We start from the raw sequence: 22,401 nt of genomic DNA, 5'->3' as shown, positions 1-22,401 counted from the left end.
CAGCTCCCTGTTCAGATTCCAGATAAAGAGGGTTGGTTGTGGATGATGTGGTTACTTCTTAACAAGATCTCTTCAAATGTTTGTGATAAAGACATGAACTCATAAAATTACTGCTGAAAACATCAGCATGATATCAGTTAAACCAGCAGAATGTTATCTGACAATTTACTTTGTTTCAAACAATATCTGTTCATGAAATTCAATATCCATTAACAATCTAAAAGGTTATTATGAAAAGGTTTTGTGGCTTTATTTTAAAACATCAAGATCTGTTTTTCCATTAAAGCTGCACAATATAGAGGAGAATTTTAGTAAAACATTAACACCAGCTTCTCTCTTTTCTTTTCTCATTTCAGTGCACCTCTTTCCAATTGTCACATAGTGGGTAACCCTCCCATGCGTCCCAGCTCTTCAAACCCCATCGCTGCTTACAATATTAAAAGGCCCAATGTCTTTAGAACAAAAGCACATACACACTTTTCCGTCACTGTTTGTTTCAGCTTTGCAGGGATGGGTTTTCATGCTGTAACAAACGATTTGATTGTAGGTTGATCCTGGGCACAGGTGTTGGAACACCTTCGACATACACATGATGAAAATGTTTCCACACCTCAGAGTTTCATTTTGGTAATTGAAACTCATCACCTGACTATGAGCCCAAGCCTGTCAGGTTCAGACAAAGATCTTCAGCTCTCGGTTTGTTCTGTATCTTCTTTGTCTTCTGTCTTCAGAAAGTGTTTCTCGGTCAGAGCGACTCTGTCTTGAAGATGATGAACTGTGATGAGGAAGAGGAGGCCAGACCAGAGTCTCCAGTAACAACCTGTCTGACTCTGAAGACTGACTGTTCCAGAGATCATCCTCCAGACTTCAGTAATGGACCTGGACCCTCAGAGACAAAGTAAGAGACTGAACATGAGAGTAAAAATTTGTTCATAGATTAATATTAATAATCCTTGAATCTTTAGTGTAGATTCAGGAAGACACTGAGATGGATCTTCTGTTTTTATCACCAGAAACTACTGATGTTTTTTTTTCTGGCCAAGCATTTTATTACATCAGTCAGATCATGTCAGTTATAAAGAAATGTTTTCACAGAGACAGGAAGGGGAAAAGACATGTCTCTGAAGAGGAGCAGCCGTCCCACTGTGCTCTGTGTCAGGACGTCCTGAAGGATCCAGTCTCTACCAGCTGTGGACACTGGGTCTGCAGACAGTGCTGCACCTCACACTGGGAGCAGTCTGCTTCTTCAGGAGACTCCTCCTGTCCCCAGTGTGGACAAAGATCCAGAACCAGACCAGGTCTACAGACCAGCCCTGAACAGAGTGAGACTGAACTTCTGACTGACGTCTTTAGTTTTTCATCAGATCCTCAGACTCTCTGTCTTCAGTGTGACGTTGTCTCTTCTCTGTCAGCAGATTGTGTTCTACAGGAGGCTTTAGATCAACATAAGATCAGTCTGAGGACCAGATGTCAACATGTGACTGAAGGAACAGGAACAGGAAGTGGAACCCTCCTCAACAGGATCTACACTGAGCTCTACATCACAGAGGGACAGAGTGAAGAGGTTAATACCCAACATGAGGTGAGGCAGCTGGAGACAACTTCTAAGAAGAAGACCCTCCTTGATGCTCCAATCAAATGTCACCACATCTTTAGAGTCTCACCTGACCAGCAGAGTCCCATCAGACTGGTTCTGACCAACGGCGTCGCTGGAGTTGGAAAAACTTTCTCTGTGCAGAAGTTCAGTCTGGACTGGGCAGAGGGCTTGGAGAACCAGGATGTCAGTCTGCTGGTTCTGCTTTCATTCAGGGAGCTGAACCTGATCAGAGATCAGCAGTACAGTCTTCTCAGGCTGCTTCATGTTTTCCATCCAACATTACAGAAGGTCACAGCAGAGCAGCTGGCTGCCTGTAAAGTTCTGTTCATCCTGGACGGCCTGGATGAAAGCAGACTTTCACTGGACTTCACCAACAGGGAGGTCGTGTCTGACGTCACACAGGAGTCATCGGTCCACCTGCTGCTGACAAACTTCATACAGGGGAATCTGCTTCCCTCGGCTCTGGTCTGGATCACTTCCAGACCTGCAGCAGCCAGTCAGATCCCTCCTTCATGTGTTGACAGGCTAACAGAAATCCGAGGCTTCACTGACGCCCAGCAGGAGGAGTACTTCAGGAGGAGGTCCAGGGATGAAGAGCTGTCCAACAGGATCATCTCACACATCAAGAAGTCCAAAAGCCTTCACATCATGTGTCAAGTCCCAGTTTTCTGCTGGATCATCGCTACAGTTCTGGAGCACATGTTGACTACAGACCAGCAAGGAGAGCTGCCCCAGACCATGACTGACCTGTACTCACACTTCCTGCTGGTGCAGACCAGGAGGAAGAGGATCAAGTACCATGAGGGACATGAAACAAGTCCACAGGAGCTGATGGAGGCTGACAGGGAAGTTCTTCTGAAGCTGGGCAGGCTGGCGTTTGAACATCTGGAGAAAGGGAACATCATGTTCTACCAAGAAGACCTGGAGCAGTGTGGTCTTGATGTCACAGAGGCCTCGGTGTACTCAGGACTCTGTACTGAGATCTTCAAAGCAGAGAGTGTGATCTTCCAGAAAACAGTCTACTGCTTTGTTCATCTGAGTGTTCAGGAGTTTCTGGCTGCAGTCTACATGTTCCACTGTCACACCAACAGGAACAAGGAGGTCCTGAAGAACTTTCTGGGAAAAAAACACCAAGATTCAGCCCCAGAGGACTTTCTGATGGCAGTCCTGGAGAAATCCCTCATAAATAAAAATGGTCACCTGGACCTGTTTGTCCGCTTCCTTCATGGTCTCTCTCTGCAGTCCAACCAGAGACTATTAGGTGGTCTGCTGGGTCAGACAGAAACCAAACCAGAGACCATCCAGAGAGCCATCAACAACCTGAAGACAATGAACGGTATGAAAATCTCTCCTGACAGAAGCATCAACATCTTCCACTGTCTGATGGAGCTGAAGGATCACTCAGTTCATCAGGAGATCCAGGAGTTCCTGAAGTCAGAGACCAGATCAGATAAGAAACTCTCCCTGATCCACTGCTCAGCTCTGGCCTACATGCTACAGATGTCAGAGGCCGTTCTGGATGAGTTTGACCTGAAGAAGTACAACACATCAACGGAGGGACGACGGAGACTGATCCCAGCTGTGAGGAACTGCAGGAAGGCTCGGTGAGTCCACTCTCATTCTCATCAATCCTTCTGATGTGTTTTAATCCAATGTGATTCAGATGGTGTTTCACTGTCAGCTGTTTGTTTTCAGATGATTCAAATGCTGCCAGAGATAAATATTCACTTAGTTGTGTTCAGTGGAAATCCGAAAGACTGACGACATCAGCAGGTATCGGTGACTGATCATCTTCACCAACTTCGCTGTTCACTGATCTGAAGTCAGTGAAAATCAAAACAGTGGAAGTCAAATGTTTTCAGGTCCATGTGGTCTCATGGTCCCTCAGAGGAGACAGAACTGGATCAGGTCCCTGACAGACTGAGGACCTGATGGAAGACCAACTGACCACATTTAGTCTCTTCATCTGAAAAAATGATTGAAACTCTGATGGTGTGAGAGAGAGATGGAAGTCTTGGTGTCTTGAGTCCTCAAACATCACAGAATAATATGTAGTTTCCTCTGTCACAGTGGCATATTGTGTAATGTGTGTCATCACAGACTTGTTGGTTGTGGACTCACAAAGACTGAGTGTGATGTCGTGGCCTCAGCTCTAAAGTCCAACCCCTCCCATCTGAGAGACCTGGACCTGAGTCAGAACCACATAGAGGATTCAGGACTGAAGCTGGTGTGTGCTGGACTGGAGAGTCCAAACTGTGGACTGGAGACTCTGAGGTCAGTTCACTGACTGGACCTGCTGTAGTTTGAATGTTGTGCTGTTGTTCGGATGATGAGTATAGCGACATGATGATGACGCACAATAACATAAAGATCATTGAGGACATTTCTGGTTGATGAACAATGATTTGATCTTCATCTTTTATTCTTTACTCAGGTTGATGAGCTGCAGGTTGTCAGAGATCAGCTGTTCTTCTCTGGTCTCAGCTCTGAAGTCCAACCCCTCCCATCTCAGAGAACTGGACCTGAGTCACAACAAGCTGAAGGATTCAGGACTGAAGGATCTGTGTGGTTTTCTGAAGAGTCCTCACTGTAGACTGGAGACTCTGAGGTCAGACTCATGTTTTATTTCTGCTCTCAGATTAATATGATGTTACAGTTGTGGTGACTCTGACCTGCAGACAGGTTTATATTTATGAGGGGAAAATCCTCTTCAGGTTTAACATTTAAACTGTTAAATGATTTGAAAATAACTTTGGAAAACAGATTTTTATTCATTTTAAAATGACATTGGAATTGGACATATCAATCAATCTTGTATTTTTGAAAGGGTACATCATATATTAATAAATGTATGTTAAGAAGTAGATTTTAGCCTGTGGTTTATTTCATGCATTTAATTATTTGGGTGTCATTTTATAAAAAGGCCCATCCCACATTGGTTCATAAGACATGTATGTAATCATACAGTGGCTGATGTAACAACTTAAGCGCTCATATATCTGCATAGAAACATAGACAAATACATTATTATCCTTTTCTCAACTAAAAATGTTACATAATATATTCAACAAAACAAATAACCAAACGAAAGATTTAGCTGTGTTTCTAAAGCCTTGGAATTAAATTCAGCTACCATATGAGTCTCTTTGCTAAAAGGAAACTAATGTTTCTCCGAATCATATATAAATAAATAAATAAACAATTTAGCCAACAAAACACACCTCTGAGGTGCTCGTACACAGAACAACTAAATAAAAAATGGATCTGACTTTCTACTTCATCCAGTTTGCATAGTGAACAAATCCGGTCTTCCTCAGGTGTGGCATTAAAGCTCCCTGTTTCTGGGACTAATGGAAGTGTTCCTGAACACAACTGTCCATAATGATCTTTGTCTTTTAGTTCACTTATTCTTAATGTAAGGTTCCACACTGTAAGTGTTCTTATTAAGACAGTAGGTTCTTCATTTTGGCTTCCTCCAAACATCCAGAGGCCGTTTATCTCTCTGCTTTAGGAACAGTTTGTTTATAATATCTGTAATATCCCAACATCATTTATGAATGGAAATATCAGATAAATCACAAATATAGAATATTCATTTCAGCTCACTGGCCCAGGGATGGTGATGCAAAGTGTCAGAATGAAATATCTTTTTAGTAATTCTATGATCAGGCAGCTTCACAGATCTGTTCCACAGCTGGAGAATTTGTCTCTTATGTCTGATACTCGAGGGCTCCCAACCCAAATCACCATGAAGAGCCAACACTGAGGTCCATTTGTGTACTGCTGTAAGATAACCAATAGCTCTATGATGCTGAGTATTACAAAGAGAATATTCACAGAATCCCCAGACAGCAGAAGCATCGTCTGACACACACACACACACACACACACACACACACACTACAGAACAGAGTGAAAGTATGAACTCCCAGATGAGCACAGTGTTCAGACTTGTTCAGGGCTCTACCTGCAGACTGAGCTAAAACACTGACAGCTGGGTTAAATGTCATGTGTTGGTCCAACGTCAGAACATTTATACTGATCAGTGTAGGACAGCAGTACTGTCCCAAGATTAACAACATTCAACTTCTCACACTTGATTTTGGCCTAAAATCCTCCACTTGTGTTTTGTCTTGGTTCTCCATTAGTCTCCACTTCCAGCACTGTTTTGGAACAATGTGAACATTTTTTTCTTTCTTAGCCAACAGAATGACATCATCCACATGTAACATGGCTCTATTGGTTCAGTTTGGGATATTTCAGTCATAATGCCAATTTAGTTTGAATATCAAAGAGATTGTCAGAACTAATGCTTTCATTTTCCAAGGAACCTTCCCACCTGGTCCATTATTAGAATAATAATGTTTACATGAACCACTGACCCCAAAGCAGTTACATGAATGTACTTTTTCTTTAACATGACATGACCAACACACTGCAGCAGTGGAAATAAGGTGGCTCCAAACATACCTAATGTAAACATCAACACCTCAGGAACACATTCATTTTGCTGTGATTGTCTCTCTGCTGTAGGAAACGTGTTTGCTCTATCTGCCTTGCGGCTCTCCCAGCTATGTTAAATATCAATCTCAGGATTCTATGGAATAATATTAGTTTCAGAATCAGGAAAATCTTTTTTTTTTTTTTTCACCCATTCCTATAATCCCTAAAAGATGGTATAGGTCAGAATAGATTCTGCATATTTAAGTAGTATTTCTACATCCACTGTTCAACTGTTGTAAAGTTTGGCTGACTCTGCTGTTTGGTTATTTCTGATGTGTTAAAATCACAATGTTGACAGTTTGAGTCAGTTCAGGTTCTTTACAGTGTTTTCATTTTCTCATTAAATATTGTATTTGATTGTTGTAAAGCTGCTTCCTGTTGGTTCAGCTGTCTGACTTTCATTTTCTAAACTTCTACTTTCTAAACCTTCACACTGAACAAATGATGAAACATTGAACGCTTTCAAGCAGGAACTTTGTCTTCTTTACTCAGGTTGGAGAACTGCAGGTTGTCAAAGATCAGCTGTTCTTCTCTGGTCTCAGCTCTGAAGTCCAACCCCTCCCATCTCAGAGAACTGGACCTGAGTCTGAACAAGCTGAAGGATTCAGGACTGAAGGATCTGTGTGGTTTTCTGAAGAGTCCTCACTGTAGACTGGAGACTCTGAGGTCAGACTCATGTTTTATTTCTGCTCTCAGATTAATATGATGTTACAGTTGTGGTGACTCTGACCTGCAGACATCAGGCTGATATTATACTGATCCACACTGAGGATCTTCATGCTGACGTCTGTTTTCTTCTTCTCTGGTTTAGTCCAGTCAGTGTAGCAGAGAAATGTGAAACTACAGATTTGAAACTTGAAGAAAAATCCTTCAGTGTTTGAATATCAGGAAACATTTTTCCACACTGACATGAACAAATATATATTCAGTGTTTTCTTGTTCCAATATAGCTATAAACTCATGTGACTAAAGCAGACTGACTGAGAGATTCAGACCAAAATCAGCATGTTTGTTAAACTTGGTCACCGCTGAATGAAGTGAAAATGTTCTCGATGTTGTGAATCATGTGTTGACGTCTCTCCGGAGTTCAGTCTGACATGTTTCTTGTTTTTGAAAACTTGAGGATGTTTCATAGAATCTCTAATAAACATGACTTTTTACAGATGGAGCCACAGGTGGAGCTGGTAGAGTTTAAGAGGTGGAGTCACTACGTCTTTATGGAAGCAGCAGCATGTTGTCATTAATATTAATGAAAGGTGTTTGACTGTTGTAAAGCTGCTTCCTGTTGGTTCAGCTGTCTGACTTTAATTTTCTAAATTTCTGCTTTCTAAACCTTCAGCTCTGAACAGATGATCAAACACTGAACGCTTTCAAGCAGGAACTTTGTCTCCTAAAGTCACATCTTTTATTCTTTACTCAGGTTGGAGAACTGCAGATTGTCTGAACTGAAAAAGAAGAATCGAGGTTTGATGTCTATCAATACAACTCCTCTCAAAAATACTTTTTTTAAGGGATCTGATTGGTTCAGAGGCAGCTTGTATAAATGTTTTGATCTCCACCTTAGAAGAAGAAGAAATGTTTTATTGTCATTGTACACACCCTGAAGTCAATGCACACACAATGAAATTACATTTCGACTCTGAGATACGTGTGTATATATACAGGCCCCCAGACAACCACACACACCCAAATATGCAAACATGCAAAGAGGTTTCAGAGGGAAGGCGCCGCCATTGCTTAACGCTTCTGGAGTTATTCAGTGCCTTCATCAAGGCCACCTCGATAGTGCCGTCAGTCCACACTCCATATTTCATTGTCCGGGCTGGGGCATGAAACAAGCCCCATAACACTGAGCCACTGCTGCCAAACAAAGGTGTTTCTGCCCCGTTTCGAACCAAGAAAGTTTAGTGTGTGAGACAAGCATTCTAACCACTACAATACACAATCATATAACCACTACACCACAGAACCTTTAAACCCAGCCTGCTGCAGAGCTGGTTTCCATGATGATTCCTGCTATGCATTGATTGGTTCTCAAATATTGGTTACCAGAATGTTAATAATAATTAGTCATATTAAAGTGAACCACAGGACACCTATCTATTTTAAGAAAAAAGACAACATTACTTAACCTCCTAAGACAATAACTCTTGCATGGAATGCATTTTTAATTTCTCTTTCAGGTGTGTTGTTGGTCGTATGACTCTAACGTATTATATAATGTATTATACTCTTCTGCCAGCACTAAGTGGAAGTATAATGGCCTCATGTGGAAGCCAGGAGGTTAATAATATTTAGACTAATCAGATTAATTTATTTATTTATCTGATGAGACTGATGTGGGATCATCACCGTCTGTTTTTAATAAACTAACTCTGACAGAACCTGAGTATGTTCCACTCAATGTCTTGCCGTTGCGGTTGTTTTTGTCCACAGGCTCAGTGACAAAGTGATTCAAGCTTCTACAGAGAAAACCTGTGAGTATAGAACCTCTGAGTCCAGTTCACCAAACTGACTGTGCTCTCTTCATCAAGATCTTTATACATCACATTTTGGTTCACCCTGTTTCAACAACAGACTTTTGCGTGATCATTTTATACATTTAAGTTGTTTACATTAAAGGTTTCAGGCAAATTTCAGGTAAAAGTTACAGAACCATATTATTTCAGATTTATTGTAATGTGTGGAGGTTTTTAATTTCATGTAATATATAACAGATGAACATGGTTCCTTTCCGTAAACATTGTTATTATTGTATGTAGGATATTTCTTGATCATTTAGTTCTATGGCGTAATCTGTTCATCCACACAGAGCTAATCCCAGATTGATTGTAATTTCACTTTCTGCAGCACAGCAGCTGTTTATCAGTCAGTCTAGAAATACAACATGTGGCTGCAGCTGGTAACTTTAACTGAATAATGACAGCTACAGACTGAGTCCAGTCAGCAGATTTTTGGACCCGCCCCTCAGATTGGTACACAGCCAACAGAAAACCAGGATCATCTGAGAGAAAAGGGATGACAGGAGGTTTTGAGCTGCTCCTGCGAGACAGTTTCCTCCATCATCAGAACTGAGTCAGAGGATGTGAGCAAACACTGATTTCTGCTATCTGCTGTGTCTTCTCCTCCCATCAGGTGACTCTGTTGTCAAACAGAGTCCGAACACAACAGAGACAACAATGGATGTGTCAGAGGACACAAAACTGGACAAGGTGAGAGGTCAAACATCCTTCCTGATGCTTCAGACTGATTTAGAGGTTCGGCACACAGCAGGAAATGGAGAACAAATGTTAAACCAATATCTCCTGCAACTGGCAATGATTTAATCTCTTTGGGCAGAGAAAGAAGTGGACAAAAACTGAAACTATTATTTAAATTTTTCATATTGAGTGATAGATGAGCTTTTGAGTTAGATCACAATATGACTGAAGACGGAGACATGTAAAGTTTCAGTCCAGTTTGTTCCCTTAATCTGTCATCTGGAGCTCTTTAAAATCTGGACAAACATCATTTTGAGGTCACGATCAATCAGCTGATTGATCAGCATTCTGGCTTTCAGATGAACAGTTAGATTTCTGTCTGATCAGTTCTACCGTCTGATTTCCAACATGGCTGCTGCTTCTGTGCTTCAGTTCAGTTTGACCTGTGTGTTGGTTATTTCCAGTCAAACTGATGACGTTTCTTTCTGGACCACAGTCTCCACAGATCTTCACACCTGAACTGAAAACTGAATCTACCAAAGTGTCCTACAGGTAATTCAGCTGATGCCATCTCTGCAGTGTTGGTGGTCTCATGGATGGTTGCTCCTCTTCCCCTTCATGCTCAGTGTGCTCCTCTTAGACAGTTATATGGTGTTTGTGTGTCGGCTCATTCTACCTTCTGTGTCCTGCAGGTTCAGATGTCCTGGTCCAGGTATGTTCCAGTGTTCTTTAACTGGACTGGTGTTTGTTGTTGATCAGGAGGCGGAGCTCCTCTACAGCACTGTCCAGTGGGATGAAAGCCTCCTCCAATCAGCTGGCAAGATGGCTGCTGGGCCGCTGTTCAATATCCACTGTCCTGAGGACGCTGTCTGTGAGCTCCACCTCCCACACTGTGAGGCAGAAGATGGTGAGATAAAGATTAGTGCTTTTTAGAGTGATGATTAAAAGCCAACAGTCCTGTTATCTGTTCTAACAGCCCTGCTGTGATGACACACTTCCCATTCAGACTTTGTTTTATTAGTTAGTTAGTTTTATTTTGGACTTTAATCTCAGCCTCACAATGTTACAGTCACAGTCCACTGACAGTAACAGACCTTATTAAGGCAATCAGAAGAATTTAATAAATAATAAAGCAATGAAAGGTTTTGTTTTTTTGTTTTTTTTTTTTTAATAAGATGCTGGAAAATAAACAGTTTTCTAACATGTAGATCAAAGGAGGAGATATTTCTATAGCAAGCTGATGTTTTCCGATTTGTGATATCAATCAGATGGTTCATCAAGACTAGTTTGGACGTTGGGTAACAAAGTCTGAACATCACAGAGACAAACACTGACAGCTGACTGAATTTCCTGACATTCCTGTCCTGGATATAGAATAAGACCATCACTATCATTTTACAGACTGTGTCTCTGTTTCCCAGCTCTGCCCCCTGAAGGTCTGCTGTCTGTCGTCCACATCACTGATGATGGAATGAGCTTCCTCAAACCTCTGGAGATCACAGACACTCATGTGATTGTCAAAGTCTCTCATCTCTCTGCCTTTGGCCTTGTCTGGTTGGGAGAGATGCTACAGAGGTTATTCAACAACAAGAAACCTATCTGTGGCCAACTTCTGCTGTTCCTCCGACCTCCGGCCAGAGACATTCAAATACTGGATGTGTTTCTCCTGCCAAGCAACCTCCCTTTGTCTGAGGTAAAGCTTTGTGTCATTCACTTTAACCATCAAACTTCAAACATTCTAATGCTCAACATCTGAACTGTGAACCTTTAAATGTCTTCTGTTAACTTCTGCCTGCTAGTTCAGCAGATGTCGTAAACAGCAGCTTAATGAGTCAAATTTGATCAAACTGTACAGAATGGAGCTTTAGACCAGGATCTTTGTGTGTGTTTTTCAAAATGAACTTTAGTCCTCCGGCACTAACATTACAATGTCCTGTTGCTGAAGGTTGCTGCGCAACAAGATGATGCTGTTTACATCAAGATCTCTTCTGATTGTAAACTGATAGTTGACCAAAGGTACAGTGTCCTCTCTGATCTGGAGGACTTTAAAATACAGCCTGAGGTGAGTCAAACCTCCATACGCTTAATAATAAATAATAATTCATGTTTTGCTCTCATTTTTATTAACTATGTGTTGTGTTGATGTAAGCATGCTAACTAGTTCGCTTCATCTAGTCACTTGCTATGGAATCACTCCTGTAGAACAACTAGTGGATTTAGTAGATAAACATTTTGTTCCTCTGTTTTGTCTCTTCTTTCACAGTCTGCTGAGTTTTACTTAAATTATGGGCCAAATTTCTTTCCAACATTTGAGGTCTTCCTGACTCCAAACACAGAGACACTGACTTTGATGGTCAAACATGAAGAAGGAACAGAAGTGTGGAAACGCAGCATTCCTCTGCCAAGTAAAGGTTTCATCTTCCTCTATATAAAATATATGAAGAAGTGACCCAAATATTGCTGTTGCAAAGATCCCAACAATCCTGTCTGTGTTAAAATAAAAAATTACACTGAAATCATCTGAAATCTGACATTATATCAGTGCTTTAAAGTGCTGGTTGTTATTGGTGATTATTAAACAGTTCATCTGGTTACCCGTTAGGTCCAAAAAGGGAAACTGGTCAAAGCAGCCTCCCAGCTGACGACAACCTCCAAGCAGAAGAGAGGCTGTGTGCTGTTCGGGCAGAATTCATTCAGAGAGTGTCTGACACTGTTCTCAACCAGCTTCTGGATAAACTGCTTCAGCGTGGTGTTATCAGTGATGAAGAAATGGAGTCAGCCAGGACAAAATCCAGAGCGGAAAAAGCCAAAGACGTGATCGACTCAGTGAGAAGAAAGGGAAGAGAAGCCAGCTCATTTCTGATTGCTGCCCTCTGTCAGCTGGATGAATGGCTTTCCAGAGAGCTCTCATTAAGATGAAGACCACAAAAATGCACCAATCTGTTCACTAAGACCTCAGAACTCTTTCAGATCCTTCTAAAATCAGGTGTGCTCCAGAGGCTCTTTGTCTGCAGTGACAGTTCCACACAGCTGCTGCTCATCAACCAATGAAACAGGCAGACAGTTTGTTCCTTTCTTTTGATTGGTGGGCTCAGACAATTGGTTCCTTTCTTCTGATTGGTGGACTCAGACAGTTGGTTCCTTTCTTCTGATTGGTGGTATTTTAACAGCTGAAGTAGCTCACTTACACTGAAGATCTAGAGGCCCCTAGTTCAATCCTGGATTTTGGTAGCTGTGCAGGGTCTTTTTTTAATTATGGACATTTTCCGCTCAAGTTCACTGTTGTTATTGAGCAGAAGCAGAGTCGTTTGTTCTAGAGTGGAGTGATAGTGGCTGATCAGTGAGGAGAACGATGGTATTCACCATCTGATCCTGAGGCTGCCAACAACCAGGACGCTGAAGAGACAGAGGCTAAGAACCAGGATGTGGATGAGAATGAGACGCAAGTGGAAGAAGTGAGGCCTGAAACAGCAGGTGGGCTCTGAGCTGCATCCAGCCATACAGACGAAGAAGAAGAATTCACAGTGGAGGAGGTTCATTGACTTTTTACATTCCACACCAAAAAAAGGAATATCTGGAGATTCATCAGCCAGCTGCAGGAAATGACCGAGCTAACACTACAATGTTTAATTTCACTGACTGTACACAGAAACCACAGAGCCAGTCACAGGCTCAGTATGTCGTTTCTAGGCTGCAGTCTTTCACAAGGCATGGGTAAGAATTATCGAAGAATTAAATGCATTCAACACAATCTCACAGTGACACTTTGAGGTTTGTGCTGTAGGAAGGCTGCTTCCTGTTTTGAAGGGACTTCTATTGTGGAGGTGTGGTAGAAGGCTCCAGACCCAAGGTGAACTCCTTCCTCTGGGGACTGCATCACTCCAAAAAGACAACTGCTTTCTAATCCTACTCCTGGGATTTAGGCCAGATATAAAATGTGGCATATTATACATCCAAGAAAATATCACAAGACTTGAGATTCCTTCATATCAGTGTGCAGTTGATAGATATCCTGGAACTTTGAGTTAGCAATTGTTTCATGTTGACAAAGGTGTACAAAGTGTAAAAGTTGCAGACAGCATGACTGGGCCTAAATAAATCTATCTTACTGAATACGTTGGCAGGTATGCCTTTGTTTTGGTGAATGCTACAGGACTGGCTGATCATGTTTGACCATTGGCTAGTGAGGCACGCAATCAATCAAGACTGTGTGTCAGGATGACTGAGTGGTTTTGGCTCCAGACTCAAGGTTAAATCCATCTCACATAAAAAATTCAAAGTCCTCTTTTGACAAGGTCTTGTATGAAATTTAGTTTCTCAGCGACACAGTCTTGCAACTTGCATTTGATAACTGAACTCTTCAGGGAAATAAACATAATAGTTTGTGACTTCTGGGCATTCCTGGTGTTTCTGTAAGTCCGTCCAGCTCAATCAATAGAGCACGAAGCTCTTAATCACAGGGTTGTGGGTTTGAGCCCCACGTTGGGTGATATTTTTTTTTTTTTTTTTTTTTTTTTTGACCCAAAGGTCTCCCAGCAGAACACTGCCTCTGCCCGCTGGCCTTCTTCCCACAATGGATCCTGGTGCCATGTGTTCCAGGTCATGGATATTGCTTCCATGACCTGGAAGTGGAACTAAAGGTGTGTCCCTATCACCGGCCTTGATAATGATAACTGAGCACCAGTGAGTGCTCTCCTCCTCTTAGAGTCCCAATGGATTTCTAGTCCATCGCCTTAACCACTCGGCCACAACGAAAAAAAGGGAAAAAAAAGCATTTCTCAATATTCGCTGCAGTTGCCGGGAATCAAAACCAGGTCAACAGCTTGGAAGGCAGCTATGCTGACTGTAATACCACCATTACATGAAGTTTTGTGTAATTGAGTTGTGTAATGAGTTTTGTGTAATTTTTAACCACCACATCCACCTTCTCTCAAAGTGGATGTGCTGGTTAAAAATTACTGAGAGACTTCCACCAGCAGTCTGTCTAATAACCACCAGGGGCGGCTCCACTGGTTGGAAAATGAAGTCTGTATTGAAGTCTATGGGGTTTCATACAGACAGAGAGGAAGAAATCAAGTTTTGAGAGGTTGCATGTGGCCAGTATGGGGCTTGAACCCACGAACTTGGCGTTAACTGAATATAACTGGCCAGTTACGTTAGACAGACAAGCTCGTTGGTCTAGGGGTATGATTCTCGCTTTGGGTGCGAGAGGTCCCGGGTTCAAATCCCGGACGAGCTCTTAGTGTTATGTTGCTAATGTCATTGCCTGACCATCATAACTCTTACCAAAGTTTGTCTTCTGTTAAAAAAGGGCAATCACCATCTGCTCAACACAGCAACCAACACTAAACTGCTGTTTCTCTAGTCCAGAGACTGCAAGCAAAAGCTGTAATACAGGAAGTGATGGCAGGACCATGATTGCCTTTGGAGCTTCATTAATAGTGTGCACTCTATGGTGGAGTTCATGGAAACAGATACACTGTTTGGTTCTGAGCTGATCATTAATAATCAACCAATGAATGATCAATAATCTTCTCAGCTGTTCTGAAGTGTGACAGACTTTGTGTTTACATCTGAATCACATGTGATTTTGGAAATTCTTCAAAGCAGCTTCAAAGGAAAGACTTTCATTCTGTGAGTACTGTGACATCATCAGGTGACATCATCAGGTGATGTATCAAAGGCAGCAGCTCTTCAGACTCACATCACAATAAGTTTTGTGTCTCTTTTGGCTCCATTTGGTGGAAGCTGTGAATCGCAGGATTCAGGGGGAATACATCCATACATACATCTTCACTGAAATAACGACACCTGTGAGACTTGTTCTTATAATTAATGTTAAGACCCAGAAAGCAACATATTTGATTGGGTATGAGTCAGAACTCATCCACCTTCAGACTGGACATCTTCTGACTGTAGAACTGGAGCTTTATATACATCTCACTGCAGCACAATAAAGTCCTCTGTGAGTATTGTGTGTCGATGAAAAATGCCCGAATTAGCTGATTAGTTTTTATTGACAAGAAACAAACTGGCAGTGGTGGGATTCGAACCCACGCCTCCGGAGAGACTGGAGCCTTAATCCAGCGCCTTGGACCGCTCGGCCACACTACCCTGTGAACAAAAGTTATAGAAGCCATTTTCCCTGACTGGAACTTTTCCTGTTGCAGCCTGCTATTCCTGCTAGAATTATCCTAAATATCTGCCTTTAAGGACATCGTGAATGATTTCTAAATATCTTTGAAACCTGTTGATGGTGAACTCAGAGGTCGTTAAAGGAGCCTTTTCACAAACCTTAGCTTGCATGCCAGTACAGGGGAATCAGCCCAAATGGTAGAGTGCTCGCTTAGCATGTCAGAGACTTTACTTTGTTGGAGATACAGCAACAAGTGAACTGTGTTTTAGCTGTTGCAGGAGCTCAGAAGCTATCTGGTTAGCTAAAGCTGCTAAAGCTGCCACACCATGCAGGGAAAACTAACATTTTGTAGATCAGTATCATACCATGGTTGGCTGTGCAGCGTTTGGATGCTCCAATCAGTCCGAGAAGGGTTTCCACATTTATGGATTCCCCAAGAACCATGAAGGCAGGAAAAGGTGGTGTATGTGTTTGTGTGCGTGTGTGTATACAAATAGAAATGCAAATAAAGATAAGTATATGCACCATAAAGGGCCTCTGATATAATATAGAGATTGACAATTAAAACAAAGTCGTGATTTAATCATTTTACTCCTGGAGATACTTTCACAGCTACCAAAGTCGTGTAAACAAACTAGCAGCTGCCAAGATAAAAATATATATAATCACACTGTGCACGTGCAAATAAAGATCAGTATATGCATTATAATCACGGCTGGGGAATAATTTGATTAAAATAACCTCTGTCATCTCCACAGTCTTCAGATTTAGCTCCAGGTGGTTCTGACCACACCAGACGACCAGTCTGTCCACCTGCTGTCTGTAGGCAGACTCATCACTGTGCTGGATGAGGCCGATGAAAAAGACTGATCTCCTTCGAGCCAGATTTGAACCAGCGACCGTCTGTCACTGTAACTTTTGTTCACAGGGAGATGAAAAATGCCTGAATTAGCGGGTTGGTTTTCATTGACAAGAAACAAACTGGCAGATACAAAGGTATCTGACAGGACCATGATTGTCTTTTGAGCTTCATTAACAGAGTGCACTCTACTGTGGAGGTCATGACAAAAAAGTGGGAGGAGTCACTTAACTGCACAGTCTTCTTGTCTCTCATTGGAACAGACTGAAGTTTTGTGGAGGTGAAACCAAACCAGATACCATCCACAAGACATTTTCAGTGCCCAGTTTTATTTTCACTGCAGTTACTCATGTTAACCACTCTGAGACAGTTTTAACAGCTGAAGAGTTTAAAATAAAAACTTTAGTGTTCATTTAAGAGCAGTTAAAACAGACCAGGAACACTAAAGTAAGGGGCAACATCTGTGGCGCAGTCAGTGCAGTGAAAATTAGTTCCAGTTTTGTTGTTGCTTCTGTCTGCAGAACTCAAAGGTATCTGGCAGGACCACATTTGTCTTTGGAGCTTCATTCACAGTGTGCACTCTGTGGTGGAGAGATCATTTTTTCTCATGGCCTCCACCACAGAGTGCACATTCACCTCACCTTGGTCTGTCCATGTTGCAGCCTGCTGTTCTTGGTAGAATTATCCTAAACGTCAGACTTTGGATCCATCTTGAACATTCTCGAAATATCCTTGAAACCTGTTTAAGGTTAATTCAAAGGTTATCTGGATGGACTGTATCCGCTTTCAAAGCTGTTGTCAGATCTTTCTGTTTTTTCTACACAACTCCAATACCAGTTAGTCAGCAAAATATTATGAGCCAATTCCACTGTGGCAAATAACAAAGGATTTTCTTTAGCATAAAATAAACTGTCACATAAATGTCCTGAATGTGCTGTGTGTAAATAAAGATTGAAACCCGTCATGTCAAGCCGTCTCTTATCAGTAACATCATTGGCTGGAACTCATATCAATCAGAAAAACGGCTGACAGTTTGAGATTCAAACCAACGACCTTCTTATTGTGGGACCAGTTCCTGTTACAGCAGGCTGTAACAGGAACTGCTCGTCATGTCTCTGTGGCGCAATCGGTCAGCGCGTTCGGCTGTTAACCGAAAGGATGGTGGTTCGAGCCCACCCAGGGACGATCTTTGTTTAATTCACTGGTATTATAGTTCACACATGGAAGAACGGAGGGTTTTTAAGTTGATGCTCAGTTATCTCCATCTAGTGGACAGATGGTAGAAGTTGATTCCTGAAAAGAGGAAGTGACTTTTCCTCAGATCAAACTGTTGAAGGAGAACGAGCAGCTTCTTCCTCACTGACTCACTCAACCTCTGTCTCCTGGGTTTGGATTTAGGTCTGGGTCTGGGTCTGGGTCTAAGACCAGGTGGGCCTGCTCAGAGTCTCTGTGTTGGATGTGAGCTGCTGAAATCTCTGAACACCATGACACAGATAATATCAGTCTGATGTGTCATCTGTAATCCAGATGTTGTCAGCAACAAACAGATGTTCCTGACAGAAGCTGTGCTGATGATGATTCTGGATAGAAACTGGGAGGAAATAACTTTATTCTCTCTTTGTTTTTCCACGGAGGAAGTGAAGTTACACCACGTGATGTTTCTCTGTCCAGCTCCTCGTTAGTATAGTGGACAGTATCTCCGCCTGTCACGCGGAAGACCGGGGTTCGATTCCCCGACGGGGAGAACAAGTGCATTTTTTTCTATAATTTTCTTTAATAGCTCAGTGACAGAAGTTAACTCTCTCTGCTCAGCGGCGTCTCGCTCGCAGACAGTAGTTTTATTTTGAAAATCAACCGGATTCGCTTTGCTTTAGAAAGTCCGACTTCCTGCCTGTCTGATGTAAAGACAGAACAGCAGATCTGAGTTAGTTAGATCAACTCGGAGTAGTTAAGCGCGTGCACCCCAACTCTAAACTACGGTGGCCGGTAAGTGCAAAACAAAATTACAAAGTGCGAAACACTTTTACAAAGCGTGAAACAAGTTTACATGTTGAGAAAAATTTTTACTTTTTATTAAACAAATTTACATAAGAAAAAAACTTTTACCACAGACAACATTAATTTATATTTTTAAAAAAGACTAATTTACAAGTGGCAGAACACTTGTACAAATCCCGAAACAAATTTCCAAACGACAGAATCTTCCGGAAGTGGAATGTACCAAATGCCGGAAGTGATCCAGAAGAAGATTGACTGTGAGCTCAAAAAGTTTGTATCGGATTGTGTGGCGGGAAAACTTTGCAGAGTGAAAGTTTATGGCAGCATAACGTTGATGAACGGACCAGACGGAAGGAGCACGCGCACAGGAGACATCTAATAAACAGCCGGAAAATGCTAAACAAGCTAAGTGTAGCATCGCGCTAACTAGCTGAAGCCGCTGTCAGACATGCAGTGAATTAAAGTGCACCGTTTCATTTAGCAGCCAATCGTCGTCTTCACGGAACAGCAATGCGTTTAATTAGTATGTGTTGCTAGTTTTTATTTATTTACTTATTTTTTATTTTAGGCGTATATTTATGCTAAATGCACAATTGTTGCTGATTGTTTTAGCTGCTAACTTTCTGTTTTGATACGGAACTCCGTTCATTCCAGCAGAACAACCATGAACATCATATAAACAATTCATGGAGGACAGAAAGTCAAAGTCAAAAGAACTGTGGGCCGAAAGGAAACAGGTCCAGGTACGTGTGTGGATATATCTGTAAAATATGGAAGTAAATATGTGTGTGTGAGAAATGAATGATATCTTTTTGTTATTTTACCAGATAAACATGGATTGATGGCGCCACATGGAGCTGATTTAAAAGCTCAGAGAGGGAAAACACTCCCATTATATACAGATCCGGAGGTAGCAGCACCTGATCTACTGAAGCAAGCTGTCCAAGAAATGAGAACATTTAACAAGAAGATGGATGAAGGAGCAGACATTCTTTTGTATCCAGACTGTTCAGAGGTGCTCCATGTGCCTGGGTCAGAAAGCCCATTCAAACTGGCAGAATATAAAAAGGAAATAGGAAAGGCACTTTTTTCATTTGCCTAGAAACACACTTTAGAGGAGGTTTGTGGATCTCTTCATTCAATATTTTTACATATTTATTTACTCTGATGCAGCATAATTAATAATGTGTTGTTTGTTTTTACTACAGAGGTTGATACATCAGACTCTGATTCTGAAATTGTCATCACATCGAGGAGCACAGCTGAATTAAATGCAGCTGACACTGTGGTACGTTCATTTTTACATTTTGTACTTTGATTCAGTTTTTTTTTATTTATTTATTTATTGATAGGATGTGCATTTGGTTTCAAGCATTAAGTCTAAGAACCAAGTCTTGATTATTTGGCATTTACTATTCCAATCAGACACCCTGATAACCTTTCACCATTGATATATACTGTATGTGGTGAGGGAACAATAATGGAAGCTGTTTAAAGTTGCTGACAATTGTGTGCTTTTCTTCTCAGGTTTTTGAACCAAAAAAAACACAGTTCTCCCACACAAACCTGAAGATAAAGGGTAGGTATTAGTTTTTACAAAAGAAGTAATTTGTCTTTAAGTTGTTGATGTGATTGTGATGAACATGTGGTAGAAATGATCATACGTGTGATATCATTTATCACAAAATAATCTTATTTATAAATCTTATGGTTCCTCTCTACCTCTAAATGTTACTCAAAGCTCTGTTATACTCTGTATCATAAAGTTCATCAGTTTATCAATTTTATCATGTTTCAGAGATTCATCCACAGCTCAGCCTGGACAGGTATTAAGGCAGATTATGGCAGCCTGATGTTCTTTGCTTTCAGTGTGTTGTTTCAGACATTTTTATTTGTTTTTCAGATAGTAATATCTGACACTGAGGATCTGGATCCACCTGAAACAAATCCAGTCAGGAGTACTTGCGACGGGTAAGTAAAAAAACAACAGCGACTCACTTAATTTAATTTTAATTTATTGATTACATGGGAAAGATATTTGCATTTGTAAGATGTTCAACATATTCTGAAACTTGTGACATGCTGGTAAAATTCACAGATGATGCTGCTGTTTAGGAAGAAGGAATTGACACAGGTGGGCCGAGACGAGAGTTTTTAACTCTACTGATGAAACATCTGAAAGACCGGCTCATTTCTGATGAACCAGAAGGACATCAGTTCTTGGTGTACAATGCAAATGGTATGAACAGGGTTAGATGTAAACAATACTAATGGTTAATGATCATTAACTTTATATATCACATGACATATGCTTTGTTGCTTGAACTATTTTTCAAAAACATTTACCCTGCCAAGTTCAAAGCAAGACACAGAGTTCTTCTTTAAATCAGTAATGTTCAACACACAACCATTTTTACTCATTTCTATATGTTTGGGTGGATAGTCATTTTAGAAAACATTGAAGTTTCTTTAGGTCATTTAAATGTGAAACAATGTTTGTGGTCACTTTTTAGATTCAAAGATGGTCTTTCAGCTCTTCAGTTTCTGACTGCACTGCAGCAACAGCCTACTTTGCTGGCCCCTGTCCTGTGCCACTCTGAAAAGACACTCACTGGTCTGGAACTTGAGACTCTTCAAACCTGACCTCAGTCCATCAGGAAGTAACAGGAGACTTAAAGAAAGTCAAACTTTGGGCTACTGGGCGGACTGTGTCTTTTATTGTGAAGGTTTGTAAATCACAATTTTTTTTTTTAATTTTTTTTTTATGATTTGTTGAGAAAATACATTGCCAAGATGTAACTGAAGGTTTTTCTTTGCAGAAGGTCAGGCTGCTGTGTCTCTGGAGGATGTTTTGATGTTTGCAGCTGGGCTGACTTCACCTCCCCCGTCCGGATTGGAACCATCGCCAAGAATAGAGTTCCTGGATGACTCTCCATTCCCAGTTCCCAATACATGTTCAAACACATTGAAATTAGCACTCCTAGATTCACACACTGTGTTTAAGTCACACATGGATTTGGCTGCTTATAAGCCGTGTGACTGGATCACCCCTTGAGACCAGACTCCAAAAAGGTGGTTTGTTCTTTGTTGTTAAATGTGTTTTTATAATGTAAAGAGATGGAAGCATGTTTTTTTTTTTCTCACAGTTAAGATATTCACCGTTAAGTTTTAGACAAAACAAATTATTTCAGGAGGTTTTGTTTTCTATACTTACAATAATATAAGACTCATTACTTTGCTATAATTTTTATCAACTGATTTCAAACTCAGGAAAAATGAAGCTGTGACACTTGGTGTTCAGACAGACTGCAGTGTTCCACCACTCCAAATCAGATTTCATAGTTTGTCATTCACTTTTGCTTGTGATGTTTACAAATGATTCTGGTACCTGTTCATCTGAAGAAATGAAACAATGGGAATGCAAATGTTATGTTTACAAACAATAAACAATTTTAAAACAGAAAAATTACATGTTTTTCACTCATGGCAATATTTGATTCAATTCAGTGCTATTTGTCTCGTACCAAACCACAGCACAGTCATCTCATGGCTCTTGACATGTATATTAAAAAAAAAACAAAAACAAAAAAAAAAACAGGACAGAAAACTCAATGAACAAGCACTTGATAATGTGGAAGGGAACATTCCCTTTGTCACTGACTCACAGCTGAGCAGTTTCTTTCAGCTTCATGTACAGTTCTGTTGCAGACTCCCAGTTCTCTGGCTTCTGTAGTTGTTTGTGCTCCATAACAAAGTCAAAGTCCTCCTGCATGTTTGAGTCCCCACATGGAGCTATTGACAGGCTCGCCTCTGGAACAGCATCCAAATCAGCTGGTTCAATCTCAAATCCAGTCTGTGGACCCAAATCTTGTGATACAACAAATAGCATTTATATTATTTATTTACATTTAGGCAATAAATGTAGCAAAAATGCTAAAAATAAAAACAAAACATGGAAATATCAATCATCACCAATATTACCTGTGTGGTCAGCAGTACAGTTCATTGGACATGACGCTGTTCTGGAAGTGTGAATCCTGTGACTGTTCCACAGTCTCACACACTCATCCAACATCACCATAGCAACATCTCAGAAGGCACTGATGCT

At 41.1% G+C, this 22,401-nt stretch overlaps 4 non-coding genes across 4 annotated transcripts; 3 read left to right on the top strand and 1 right to left on the bottom strand.

Annotated features, from left to right (window-relative positions):
* Window positions 1-14,467: 14,467 nt before the first annotated feature.
* trnap-ugg (transfer RNA proline (anticodon UGG)) lies at window positions 14,468-14,539 on the top strand. The gene has a single exon. It is a non-coding gene; the product is annotated as a tRNA-Pro (tRNA).
* Window positions 14,540-15,332: 793 nt separating this feature from the next.
* On the bottom strand, window positions 15,333-15,414 carry trnal-aag (transfer RNA leucine (anticodon AAG)). Its single transcript has one exon. It is a non-coding gene; the product is annotated as a tRNA-Leu (tRNA).
* Window positions 15,415-17,406: 1,992 nt separating this feature from the next.
* trnan-guu (transfer RNA asparagine (anticodon GUU)) lies at window positions 17,407-17,480 on the top strand. The gene has a single exon. It is a non-coding gene; the product is annotated as a tRNA-Asn (tRNA).
* Window positions 17,481-17,967: 487 nt separating this feature from the next.
* On the top strand, window positions 17,968-18,039 carry trnad-guc (transfer RNA aspartic acid (anticodon GUC)). The gene has a single exon. It is a non-coding gene; the product is annotated as a tRNA-Asp (tRNA).
* The last annotated feature ends 4,362 nt before the right edge of the window (window positions 18,040-22,401 follow it).

Source organism: Echeneis naucrates, chromosome 2 (assembly GCF_900963305.1).
Source record: "Echeneis naucrates chromosome 2, fEcheNa1.1, whole genome shotgun sequence".
Taxonomy (NCBI): domain Eukaryota; kingdom Metazoa; phylum Chordata; class Actinopteri; order Carangiformes; family Echeneidae; genus Echeneis; species Echeneis naucrates.
Note: the sequence above shows the minus strand (reverse complement) of the source record. Positions and strands in the feature narration are given on the sequence as shown.